Source organism: Peromyscus eremicus, chromosome 19 (genome assembly GCF_949786415.1).
Source record: "Peromyscus eremicus chromosome 19, PerEre_H2_v1, whole genome shotgun sequence".
NCBI classification, from domain to species: domain Eukaryota; kingdom Metazoa; phylum Chordata; class Mammalia; order Rodentia; family Cricetidae; genus Peromyscus; species Peromyscus eremicus.
The window spans coordinates 9,166,170-9,178,163 of NC_081435.1; the positions used below are offsets into that span (position 1 = coordinate 9,166,170).

The window sequence follows — 11,994 nt, forward strand, 5'->3', positions numbered from 1 at the left end:
AAATTCAAGTGTGTAGATATTATGACACACATTGTAACATACACTGCTAGTGTTCTGACAAAATTATACAAAATCATCCACATTTGAACATAAGATTCTAGGATATTTGAAGTAATGTTAGGAAGTTTGGGACTCATTGACATTTTTACAATTGGTTTTATTTGATAGATTTTCATAAAACAAAAAAATACCTCATTTTAGGCTGTAAAAACTAAAAGCCTAGAATATTATACACAGAAAATTTTTGTAACACACAATAGTACTGAAGATATTAGAGGTCAAACGAAACATAAGAGAAACATAAAAACAATACTGGGTAAAATGTTTTGGCCAGCTGTGATTGCTCCTATGGAAATTCAAAGCTGCACTGGGTTAATTGGTTGTTGTTGCTGTTTTATGGAGCACACCCAAGTGAAAGGGATACTGATCACAACTCAGGAGCAACAGACTGCAGGTGTTTGAGGACTGTGTTGTTTGGGGAGTACTCTTATCTTATTGCTAGGCAGGTTTGAGGATATGATGTCCATGAAGATATTATTGACTTTATTTTATTAAATGAATATGCAAAGCATATTTATGTATAAGTGTGTATATAAGAAGTCATTTGTTTACAAATATGAAAAGATTAAGGAGATGAACAGATAGACAATAGATATAAGAACGATATTTTCAGATTTTTTTTATCACTATAACCTTGTTAATCCCAGTAAAATTATAATATTCTCTGTTAAAAGAGAAAGCACCATAACTGATCTGTTTGTAATATTTTATGTAAATTACACTGTTGTTCACTCCTTTATAAAACAGAGAAAAAAGAAAACAAATCATATCATCTAAATACATTAGATTGAAACAACAATGCACCAGTGGGACAAATTTAGATCCAAAATATTCAAATTAAAAAGACCTGACTGTTCAGTGTTACAACTTTAGAGCATTAGACTCAACTATGGAGTAACGGTTCTCTATTAAGCTTGTGGCCAACAAGTGAAATTTACTTCCTTAGTATTTTGGTCAGTTAACAAATTACTATGACATGCAGATAGATGTTGTCACTGCTGCATATTTCTAAAGCATGATAATTGTTGATCAACAGACAAATTAAATAGTATTTGTTTCAATTAATAGGGTATTTGGAGTCTTCTTTCTTTCCTTCCTTCTTTTCTTCCTTCCTTCCTTCCTTCCTTCCTTCCTTCCTTCCTTCCTTCCTTTCTTTCTTCCTTGCCCAGGGTGGTATCCAACTCATACAGATTCATCTTCCTTTGCCTTTCAAATGTCAGAATGAAAGATGAGTGCAACCATTCCCGGGTTAAGCATGTTTCTTATCATCTTGTGATTACAAGTTTACTCTTATGAACAGAAATATTTAAAGGCCACTATAAAACATTAAAGCAAATGTAAAAGGCAGTAGACTGATTTGTGATTCTTTAAAATTTACAATGCTGAATTTTCTTATTGAAATATTGTAGTTTTTTTGTAGCAGGAATTTTTTTTTGTTTTTTTTTTTGTTTGTTTGTTTGTTTTTCGAGACAGGGTTTCTCTGTGTAGCTTTGCGCCTTTCCTGGAACTCACTTGGTAGTCCAGGGTGGCCTCGAACTCACAGAGATCCACCTGGCTCTGCCTCCCCAGTGCTGGGATTAAAGGCGTGAGGCACCACCGCCCGGCTTGTAGCAGGAATCTTAAAAATTTCTTATTAATAAGATCAAACCTGGAGCCAGGTATTGGGGTGAATGCTGGAAGATCAGAAAAGCAGAACAAGCCACAGCCACCTCACCTTGCCAATTCCTCAGCTGATCCTGTTTCCTCAGACTGGATGCCTCTCAGATGAACTGTGCTGCTCAAAGCCTAAAAGCTTAACCAGCTCTCGTTCCTGGTTCTCATGCCTTATATACCTTTCTGCTTTCTGCCATCATTTCCTGGGATTAAAGGTGTGAGTCACCATGCCTGGCTGTTTCCAGTGTGGCTTTAAACTCACAGAGATCCATGGATCTCTGCCTCCCAAGTAATAGGATTAAAGGTGTGTGTGCCACCATTTTCTGGCCTCTGTATCTACTGGCTGTTTTGTTATCTGATTCCAGATAAGTTTATTAGGGTATACCATATTTTGGGGAACACAATATCACCAAAGTTTTTATTTTCAAGAAACTTGGCATTGTGGTTAAATAACTGTAAAAATTGTTGGTTGTGAATTTCCCCACACTCTAGCAACATTTGATCTTTTATAACTCTCAAAGAGTACCAAACATCAAATTGAAATTGTTCACAGAATAACCTTAAATGGGTTTATTATTAATACCAAATAAAAAAAGCATTGGAGGCCATTTCAAGTAACCAACTACAAATTACATGACAAGTCTCGAAAGGCACTCATTTCAACCTTGGGAAAATGGTTTGATGTTACTTAAAGGTAAGCCTGCCAACTCTCAGCTAGGTAAAGCTTTTCCTGGGGTGTATGCAAGTGATGCTACACTAGATTGTCAGACAATTTAACTTGATATTTTGTTAGAAATGGAATATCTAGGAATAAAAGATGAACACCATGTCATCCTTACTCATAAATAAATTTTATTCTGTGCACAAAATATAGAAAATCCTACAGCTGTAGGTGTTAAAATGCAACCCTTAATAGAATAGCTACATTCATTTCTTTCCTTGTACAACCTAAAGAGTTCATGAAAACTGAGTACAAATGGTGTACCCCAAATGATCCCATAAGCACACATTTTTTCAGCAGTTATTGTTATGACATATCTATCTTATTTTATAAAATTTAAGAATATACTTGTCTAATAAAAAAGCTAGTTATTCATGTAGACAATCTAACATTCTATGCATCTAATTTAACATGAAGCTTTATCCTAACAAGTCTAATAGATGATAGTATTTTTATTATCTTCATGATGATTTTTCCTGTTCAGGAGATGGGGAGTATGTAATAGTTATATAAAAGCTGTGTGCTTTGACCTTTATATTTCAAGTTTGACCCATCCAAGAGATCATGCTGAGAAATACTCCTTACTATAAGATATGATTGAGATTGACCATTGACCTTAAAATGCTTTAAGTCCATAGATTAAACTCCTCAATTGAGCTTAATAGCTTGCTGCTGTGGTAAGACTATAATACATCTATGTATTCTCTATTTTTCCTGTTCAAAATGTGAGACCTGATTCCAGTCCTTTAATCACAGGTTGTGTTGAGGTGCTGACTTCTATTCACTGAAATTTATCGAAGTGACTGTGTGACACAAGAGATGATAACCTTAAGGGCATTGTTTTGTTGAATTCCATTCTCAGTTTGAGGACTTTTATGCAGATCACTCTGAAGCCTATAGACATGGCCAGACGAGCTAGTAACCCATCCTAAGAAACTCAAAGACACAGCACTAGTGAAGTATTGCTAGTTCAGAGTTTTGAAACCTCAAGCTAGAGAGCAAATGAAATACCATTACCATAAAGCATAGAATCAAACATGTTTCCATTGCTGCAGCATTGAAACGAAGGTACTGGTTTCTACTCACTGTACCATATAGAAGTGACAATGTGGCACCTGAGAAGAGGAATTGGGATAGTGGAAGAAAGGGGACACGGGAATGTGGTAACTGAATGGTTTAACCAATATTAAAGATATATGAAGAGGGCTTAGGAAATCTCACTTGTTTGTAAGTTAATTCAAGCACAATTTAAAGAGAAGAAAGAGTGTGAACAGGAGTATTATACATTGCCAACAATATGGCTCCAAGAAAACATGAGTTATTAAGTGAAAATCACAATGCTCATCCCAGATTCCCCCCCTAAGAAAACTATTGTAATTATTCTGATTGGCCATTACTACATGATGGTAACATCCTATGGCTAAAGACACCACACACTTTGGCTAGAAGTAAGATGAGCTCACTAGTGAAATATTCATGAGGTCAGCCAACCATTTTCCTTATTGGATTTTAGGCCTTCTCCACAAAATGGACTCCATTCTTAGCACTGCAAACAAAAAGGAATTCTAATTTCTTTCTAAATATTTTAAAACGATAAGGTGTTTTAACAGTATGAAATTTCTTGCTATTTTTGTTGTGTGTTTTGAATATGTATAAATTGTTGAATGTAACAAGATATTGTACTTGATTTTACTGATGCGTTGTTGTTTATTTCATGAGTGAAGTTGAGTGAAACTCAATCGCAAATCAGTAAACGCTTTGTTTCACTTTATCATTGTTTAGTTATGGTTGATTTTAATGTAAGAAGATGCACTTTTCTTGTCGTTTACTTCCCCCTTTATGGTGTTATAACCTATGGTAATATAATCTAAAACACTTCATTAAAATATTTTTGTATTATTTATTGATTGATTGTGCTTATGGGCACCTATAAAGGCCAAAGGAGGGTGTTGGATCTCCAGGAGTTTACAGGTAGGTGTTTGTGAGCCATATGGCATGGGTGCTGGAACCAAACACTACCTCTAGAAGAGCAAGAAGCAGTCTTAACAATTGAACTGTATCTTCAGGCCTCACAATCTGCTTTTTAATTTCCTTGAAAATATGATGCACTATTCTATATGTCCTTTCTCTCTCTCTCTCTCTCTCTCTCTCTCTCTCTCTCTCTCTCTCTCATAAGTTTGGATATTGGATTTGTCAATTGTTCTTCACATTCTTGACTATACCAGTGGTAGAAGGTATTTATAAAGATAATTTAAATTATTGCACACTTTGAAGGCTCAGAGCACATTTCTGAATTGCCTCAGTGCTGATGAGGGATCTGTGGCTGAGGGAAGATGGCATACATATATCAGTATGTGCATTATGGCAAGGAATCAGATTATGGCATAAGGGAGTTTTGGAAGGGAGATGCTGGTTCATTCTGTAACTTTCCTCTAATATGTGGAAAAAAATTAAAGGATACCTAGAGATCACTTTAGTAGTGACAAAAGGGTTTCCCACTAGGTCCTACTCAGCAATATTCAAGTAGCCCACCACCCCCACCATAGGCACCATTCCTTTCATCACATACAAGGGGGAAAGAAAAGAACCATGAAACTATAAGCACACACTATAAAGACTATAATCGTCTTTATAAGGTATTTCATCTATTTAAAAATTCTTCCAATTCATTATTATCATTTTACCCACATTTCTTTTATCTTTGAGACTGTAATAGAGCATTTATGCTTGTCTTTTCCACCTACAAATTCTTCCATATACCTTCCCTTGCTCTTTTTCATATTCATGGCCACTATTTTCATTAATTGGTGTTACATACACACATATGTATGTATGTATACATATGTGTGTGTGCATGTATGTGTGTGTTTCTAAATATAACCTGCTTAGTTTGTATAATGGTACTTATAAGCATGTTTCATGACTAATTATTTGGATTTAGATAAGTAATTAGTGTGTTATTCTCTTGGGAAGACTACTTTATCATTCTTTGGTTGCCTGAAATTCTTTGTATAGGGTTGAGGCCTCTTGTGCTTTTCCTCTCCACTTTCGCATTTCATTATGATTCCTGTTTACCGTATATTTAGGCAGTCATGTAGGCAAAATCTTATGATTGTAGCTTCTGATAGTACTAAGAGACACATTCAACAAGCAAAGTCCCTGATCCTCTGGCACTTATATGCTTCCTACCTCTTCTTCCTAAACATTCTCTGAGCCTTTGATACAGAAGTGTTTTGTATAAATATCCATTGGGACTGGGATCCACCACATCACTAAAGCAACATAATCCCTAACTACATTCTAAGCATCTGTCCTCATAGCTTCAGGTAAGTGTCACCCTTACTTCTCTTCAAGAATACTTCTCTTGGTAACAGATAGAGCCTGTTATGGAAAATCATCCAATTCATTTTTCATTTCAATTATATTTCTCTCTCCAGTCAATAACTTTGTTTTATTTAAAGTAGCTAATTTTTAGTAACTTTTATGTTATATATTCTATGTAATAAAGATCTCATTTGTACTTTTAGAGAGACATTCATCAATATTTTTTACTCAAAGTTTTAACTTTGGGTATTATTTTACCTACTCTGTATTTGATGCTTTCTTATGATGTGAATGAAATTATCCCACTTTTTAATGATAATTATATCCAATATTTTTTAAAAGTTTCTTTTCTTTTTTTTTCATTTAGTGTTCTGATCCAAATGCATTTTAACATTATATCCCCCATGAAGATATCTCTAGACAGAATGCTTTGTTTCATTGGTGACTTACCCTACATCACTCTGGATTCATATGTAAGACTTTATTTAGTTCTGTCTCAAGGGCTTTTTCTTTCCTGATCTTCCATTTTCATATAGATTTTGAAATTGGTTTAAGAGGAGACCTCAAACTTGAGATAACGTGAACTGATGAATATTCTTTAATCCATGCACAACTTAACTATCCTCATTTACTGAGGGAGGTTTTTTCCAATATATTTGAAATTATTCCTTTGTATTTTACATCTCAATGTAAATTTTATTTCTCATCATAAATAGATGCTTCCACATTTTTTATTTCTTTACTTTATAAATAATAATAATAGTAAATGTGCTTTTTAATATTATAATTATGGTTTTAACCTGGAAATTCATACTATCTGTACTTAAATGGAACTCTGGCAATGCGATAGAATGGTTACACAATTTCACAGGATAGAAATATTTTTACTGTACATGGAGAATGCTCAGTAATGTGTGTTTGATTATCTGCTTGTTTTTATTTTCTGAAATGATTCCTTAGTATGAAGTCTTGAGCCCCTAGAACAGTATAGCCTTGTAGACAAGCAGTTTTGGCTGGAGACTTCCCTTAGACTGCTCTCTGCCAACCTGTATTCTGATCAGAGGTGGTCACAGCTAATGGTTCACTTACATGTGGGACATACATGGTCACTCTCTAATTCCAACGCCATAAAGACAGAAGCAAGAGAATAGTCTGTGGGTCCTGTGGTGACCCTGCTTCTCATCCTGCTTTCCCTCCCAAGGAGAAACATTAGAAATTTAGAAATAAATCAAGAACATGTTAGTTTTTGTCTTGTCTCTTTCTGGTGACTCTTCACCAACACAGGGTCTACTATGCTATTAGTGCTATGAACACCTGAAACAAAAAATGTTCACAGAGAAGGTTTTCATCAAAGAACAGACCAAAATATAAAAATAAATTTCATGCACTGCTGTTGACCAACAATTTCTTTTTGTGTATGAGATATTATTTTAGGTTCCTGATGGTTCCAAAAGATCAGAGAAAGGCATATTATTTTGCCATAAGACTGCAGATAAGCGCTGTATGGTAGTTGTGGAAGTTTCCCATAGGCCTTGGGCATTTGCATACCTAGCCCACAGTTGGTGCCTGTTTGAGGAATATCATGTGGTGAGGTATTTCGAGAGAAAGTATGTCACAAGGGACCAACTTTGAGAAAATTTCAAAAGAAATTGAGACAATTGTCTGATCCTGTCCTCTTCTCGAGTTCTGTAGCTATTGTTGAACTGTTTCATAAGCAATGTTTCTCTAACGTTCAAAGTAATACATACATATATACATATATATTGCTAATCACTATAACACTTTCCTTTCTTTTGCTCATATAAGATGAATATATTCTTGCCCACATTTTTCTTATGCCACTTTGTCATGAAAAGCATATACCCACATGGAAATACCACTTTTCTTGGAAATTTGCACAGGATGGTACTGACCTTTTCAGTGTTCTCTATCTTGACTGGCTGTTCCAATCACAGGTTCAGGCATGGTAAATTTGGAGAGGTGTCATGGAAAGGAATCAAATTACAGAATACTGAAAAGGTCACAGTAGATTGGCTTTCTCTTCTGAGAACATGAAAGATAGAGAAATACAGTGTTCTAAACATGGGTAAATATGACACTATACACATATTTTTCAAGTCACTAATAAAAAGTTATGAGCACCATAGTGTTGTTATTACAACATTAAATCATTTTAATGTACATGTAGAAATATATATTCATATGACAAATGTATATAATAATTCCAATTTTAACTCTTGAAATTTGTAATTTGTTAGGTCTCCTTGAAATGAAAACTTTAAATGAATGGGTTCAGATATTAACAAAATCACAACTGTTTACTGGCAAATATATTCTCTCCCATTCCTTCAGGAGAAGGATTAAAATACTGACCTGCAGGCAGAAGATGAATTTTCTTAGTTTATTCAGCACCATTGGATATTACCACATTGGGGTTTGTTCTCCATATTGCTCTACCAGCTTTAGCAGACTGATCATTTCAGAGTGCTGTTTCATTCCTAGAGAGACCATTTTTTTTAAAGTAAAATACACTTAAATAAAAATTAGCTGTATGGGTTAATTATCTTCAAAATATAAATAGTTATATGGGTTAGAGTTTCAGATCCAATTTTCAATGTCAATCATGTGTCTTAAGTGGTAATTGAATCAGAGCTATGACAGGACATCTGTAAAAAGAAACTGTGTTTACAAATTGAAGAACACATATTTTGGGATGTGGTGAATTACTTAAAGATGCTCACTAGATGTTCATAGTCAAATAAAAGATTCATTTACATAATGCCACTGTTTTATCCAGAAACTCAGATCATTCGGTTCTCTCAGGAGCACATACTGAGGGGACATCTTTTCTCCAAAGTCTCTTATTGTCCATGGTGGAGTTGGGAATTATGAATTATGCACACTGACATATCATAACAGGCTCTCTTGATATGCCCCCAGGTATGTGGGCCCAGGAAATAATATATCACCTTGTGGGTAGATACAAGGAATTATTTATTTTACTTCTCTAGCTACTTTAACAATCATTTCATAATGTAGCCAGAAGATTTCCTATGTTCTAGCCTTCCCACGGTCGGGACAAATCTCTTCCACTCAAGTCCTCCAAGTGTTTGTAGCTGAAGTTTTTCTGTGTCCCACCCAGTCCACAGCTGCTCAGACTCAAGTAAACACACAGAGGCTTATATTAATTAAAACTGCTCAGCCATTAGCTCAGGCCTACCACTGACTAGCTCTTACATTTAAACTCAGCCCATTTCTGTTATCTATATGCTGCCACATGTTCCATGGCTTTACCTGTGTGCCATTACATGCTGCTCCCTAGACGGTGGGCTGTCTGCCTGACTCAGCCTTTCTCTTCCCAGAATTCTCATTGTCTGTTTATCCTGCCTATACTTCCTGCCTGGCTACTGGCCAATCAGCTTTTTATTTACCAACCAATCAGAACAACACATTCATAGCATACAGAACATCTCACAGAGCCTTAAAGTGACAGGAACTTAGGAAAAACGCTTCCTTTTTAAATATAGGTTCACATTTTATCCCACATATAAGAACCATATGCATTTAGAAATTCTTTTTTTTTTCCCCTTTGGACTTATTAAGGGTATCTGGTACACAGAGATGAAGTGTTCATAGTCATTTTCCCAAGCATGATCTTTTGAATTCAACCATAACTGAAATCTCCTGGAATAGGAATACCTGTTAGGTATAGGAAGACACAGACTCCCCCCATGACCTGTGCTCTATAAAAGGTCATTCCACTATCACAACATCTGTATGAATGCCCTGTCACATGTGTGACTGTAACTGTGTGCTGTTTGGAAAGCAATCCATAGTAAGTTACAGGAACAGAACCTAAGATAGCTGAAGGAAAGGGTTTAATTAGTGAAATGTCACTATGGCTTCTGGTTAATAAGCATAACTCTTTTTTTTTTTTTTTTTTTTGGTTTTTCGAGACAGGGTTTCTCTGTGTAGCTTTGCGCCTTTCCTGGAACTCACTTGGTAGCCCAGGCTGGTCTCGAACTCACAGAGATCCACCTGGCTCTGCCTCCCGAGTGCTGGGATTAAAGGTGTGCGCCACCACCGCCCAGCTAACTCTTGAGCATGGAGAATGTAAGCTAAGTAAACTAACACCAATCTTAGCTGAGCGAATGTGGCTTTTGCTCTTCTAATTTTCTACTAGCATACAAGCTTTATTGTTGCTGTTGCAATCCTGATCAACCAGATGGTTGAATACCTAAAAACAAAACAAAAAAAACCCTACTTCAAACATAAGGAGAGTCTTTCATCCATTCTTTCTTGGCAGTGTTCTCAATCCAGCTTCTTTAGTCTACCTCAGGCCATGCTACTAGAAGATAGATTAAGGTGATGACTTTTATGAAATTGAGTATTCAATGAATGTTCTATAATCAGGATCAAGTGAAAAATGGTGAAGACAAACATGCAGACTGAAGTCTTTGCAATGAGTTTACCCAAACAAAACAAAACAACTTGAATCAAAGGTGTCAATCTGTATGTAACTGTGTGGTTCACATTTTTGGCCCCCTTACTTGACTGTGTGTGTTGAAGGCTATACCGTTCTAGTAATCTTCATATTGTCAGTCTCTATGCATCCTCTCATATGTATTGAATGAGCAACAAAGGTAATTACTAACAGAGTATAACTCCTTGAAAGTTCCATAAAATCTGTTTATTTTCACCTGCACCATTTTAAGGAGGTTTTGTTTGATGTAAAGAAATAAGATTAATTCTGAAATCACTTGTATGATACTTGTTATTTCCTTTTAAAAGAACATAGATTTCATAGGGTTCTGATTAGTCTGAGTAAATATACTTGTCTGTAATTGATGTACAGGGTGTTATAGGTTGAATCAGGACCTAACAGAGGATATCCCCAAGATTAATGTCACTACTTATGGGTAAGCATGTACCATATATGGCTTGTCATACATGAATAATGAGCATCTTTCTTAAGGCTAGAAAAGAAACCTTTGTTTCATAGTAGATGTGAAAAGAGTGGTAAGGGTCATACTTCGTCTAATAGCCATCTTACAAACCTGAAAATAATAAAACAGAGGCAAGACAGCCATTACAAACAGGTGGGGCCAATAGAATCTGATAAACAAATGGCAAATTTACCATGGCTGACATATGTCTTACTTTGAACATACTGCCATATGAGGTAATACTTGCATTGGTAATCAAGCTTAACACATTTTGTTAGTCATAGTTAAAATCACAGGAATGAATACATCTTTCCTTAATATGTCTTTGCTTATAGTCCCCAAGTCACTTAAAATGAAAATGTCCCCTTACAGAGCTTAGTGTCCTAAATCACATACATTGGGCTTCATGGTTATCCATTCTGACTAGCTAGATTCACAGACTGTCTTGCTATTAGCTACTAAGCAAGGCAGGCACATGTAGGGGCAGACTTCTATATAGTACACCTTCAAAGTGCCTTCTCCCTAGTTTTGAGCTAAATTTCTATGATACAATCTGAACATACCCAGAGGCATTCCTGTCCAAAACTGTAGCCTTGTAAACATGTGCTCTGCCATATAAAGCAAGTAAGAAAAAAATGTGTGTACTGCTTTTTCTTCTCAAATTATTACTCTAAAATGATCATGTTCAGGAAATCACTGTTCAAAACTGTACATGCTTGGGAATAGAGTCCTAATATCAATATTGGTTCCACATATAAGATTCTACTGCATCGTCTCTTAAAGGAGGTCACCGCACGGGAAATAATATCTGTACTTCCTCTGCCTTCTTTGCTTACACTTCCATCTGTCTTTGTTTTTACTTTAATTTAACAAGACAGGAACCATTGTGTTTGGGTACATTCCCAGAACCAGCTTTCAAATGTGTTGTACATAGCATAAAAGAAAACTACAAAATCAAAGACAGTATTTATCAACGTTTTCATGAAACTTTTTCCACATTATAAACATTTCTGATGTCTCAGTAAAGCCAATGTAGATATACTTAATTAGTGTTTGACTACAACTACTATATATAACTCAAAGTAATTGAACAGGGTTTTGTAGTTTTATACTTCAGACATTTATTGTATTAGACATGAGTTTTTCCTAATTGTTTCACCTTATTTGTCAAAACAGTCCACTCTTCTCTGGGAAAACACACATCTTTTGGACACTTTCATTGTGTTAGATTTGTTATGAAAGGTTTATTTTATGGTTTTGTTTTTTAAAGTCTTTGGTGAGAAAATGACT

The 11,994-nt window shown here is 35.4% G+C and overlaps 1 long non-coding RNA gene across 1 annotated transcript; it reads right to left on the bottom strand.

Moving 5' to 3' along the window:
* Positions 1–276: 276 nt before the first annotated feature.
* LOC131895978 (uncharacterized) lies at positions 277–9,120 on the bottom strand. Its single transcript, XR_009375338.1, has 4 exons — positions 9,053–9,120; positions 8,132–8,256; positions 7,672–7,801; positions 277–1,266 (listed from the first exon to the last, which is right to left on the bottom strand). It is a non-coding gene; the product is annotated as an uncharacterized LOC131895978 (long non-coding RNA).
* Positions 9,121–11,994: the final 2,874 nt, after the last annotated feature.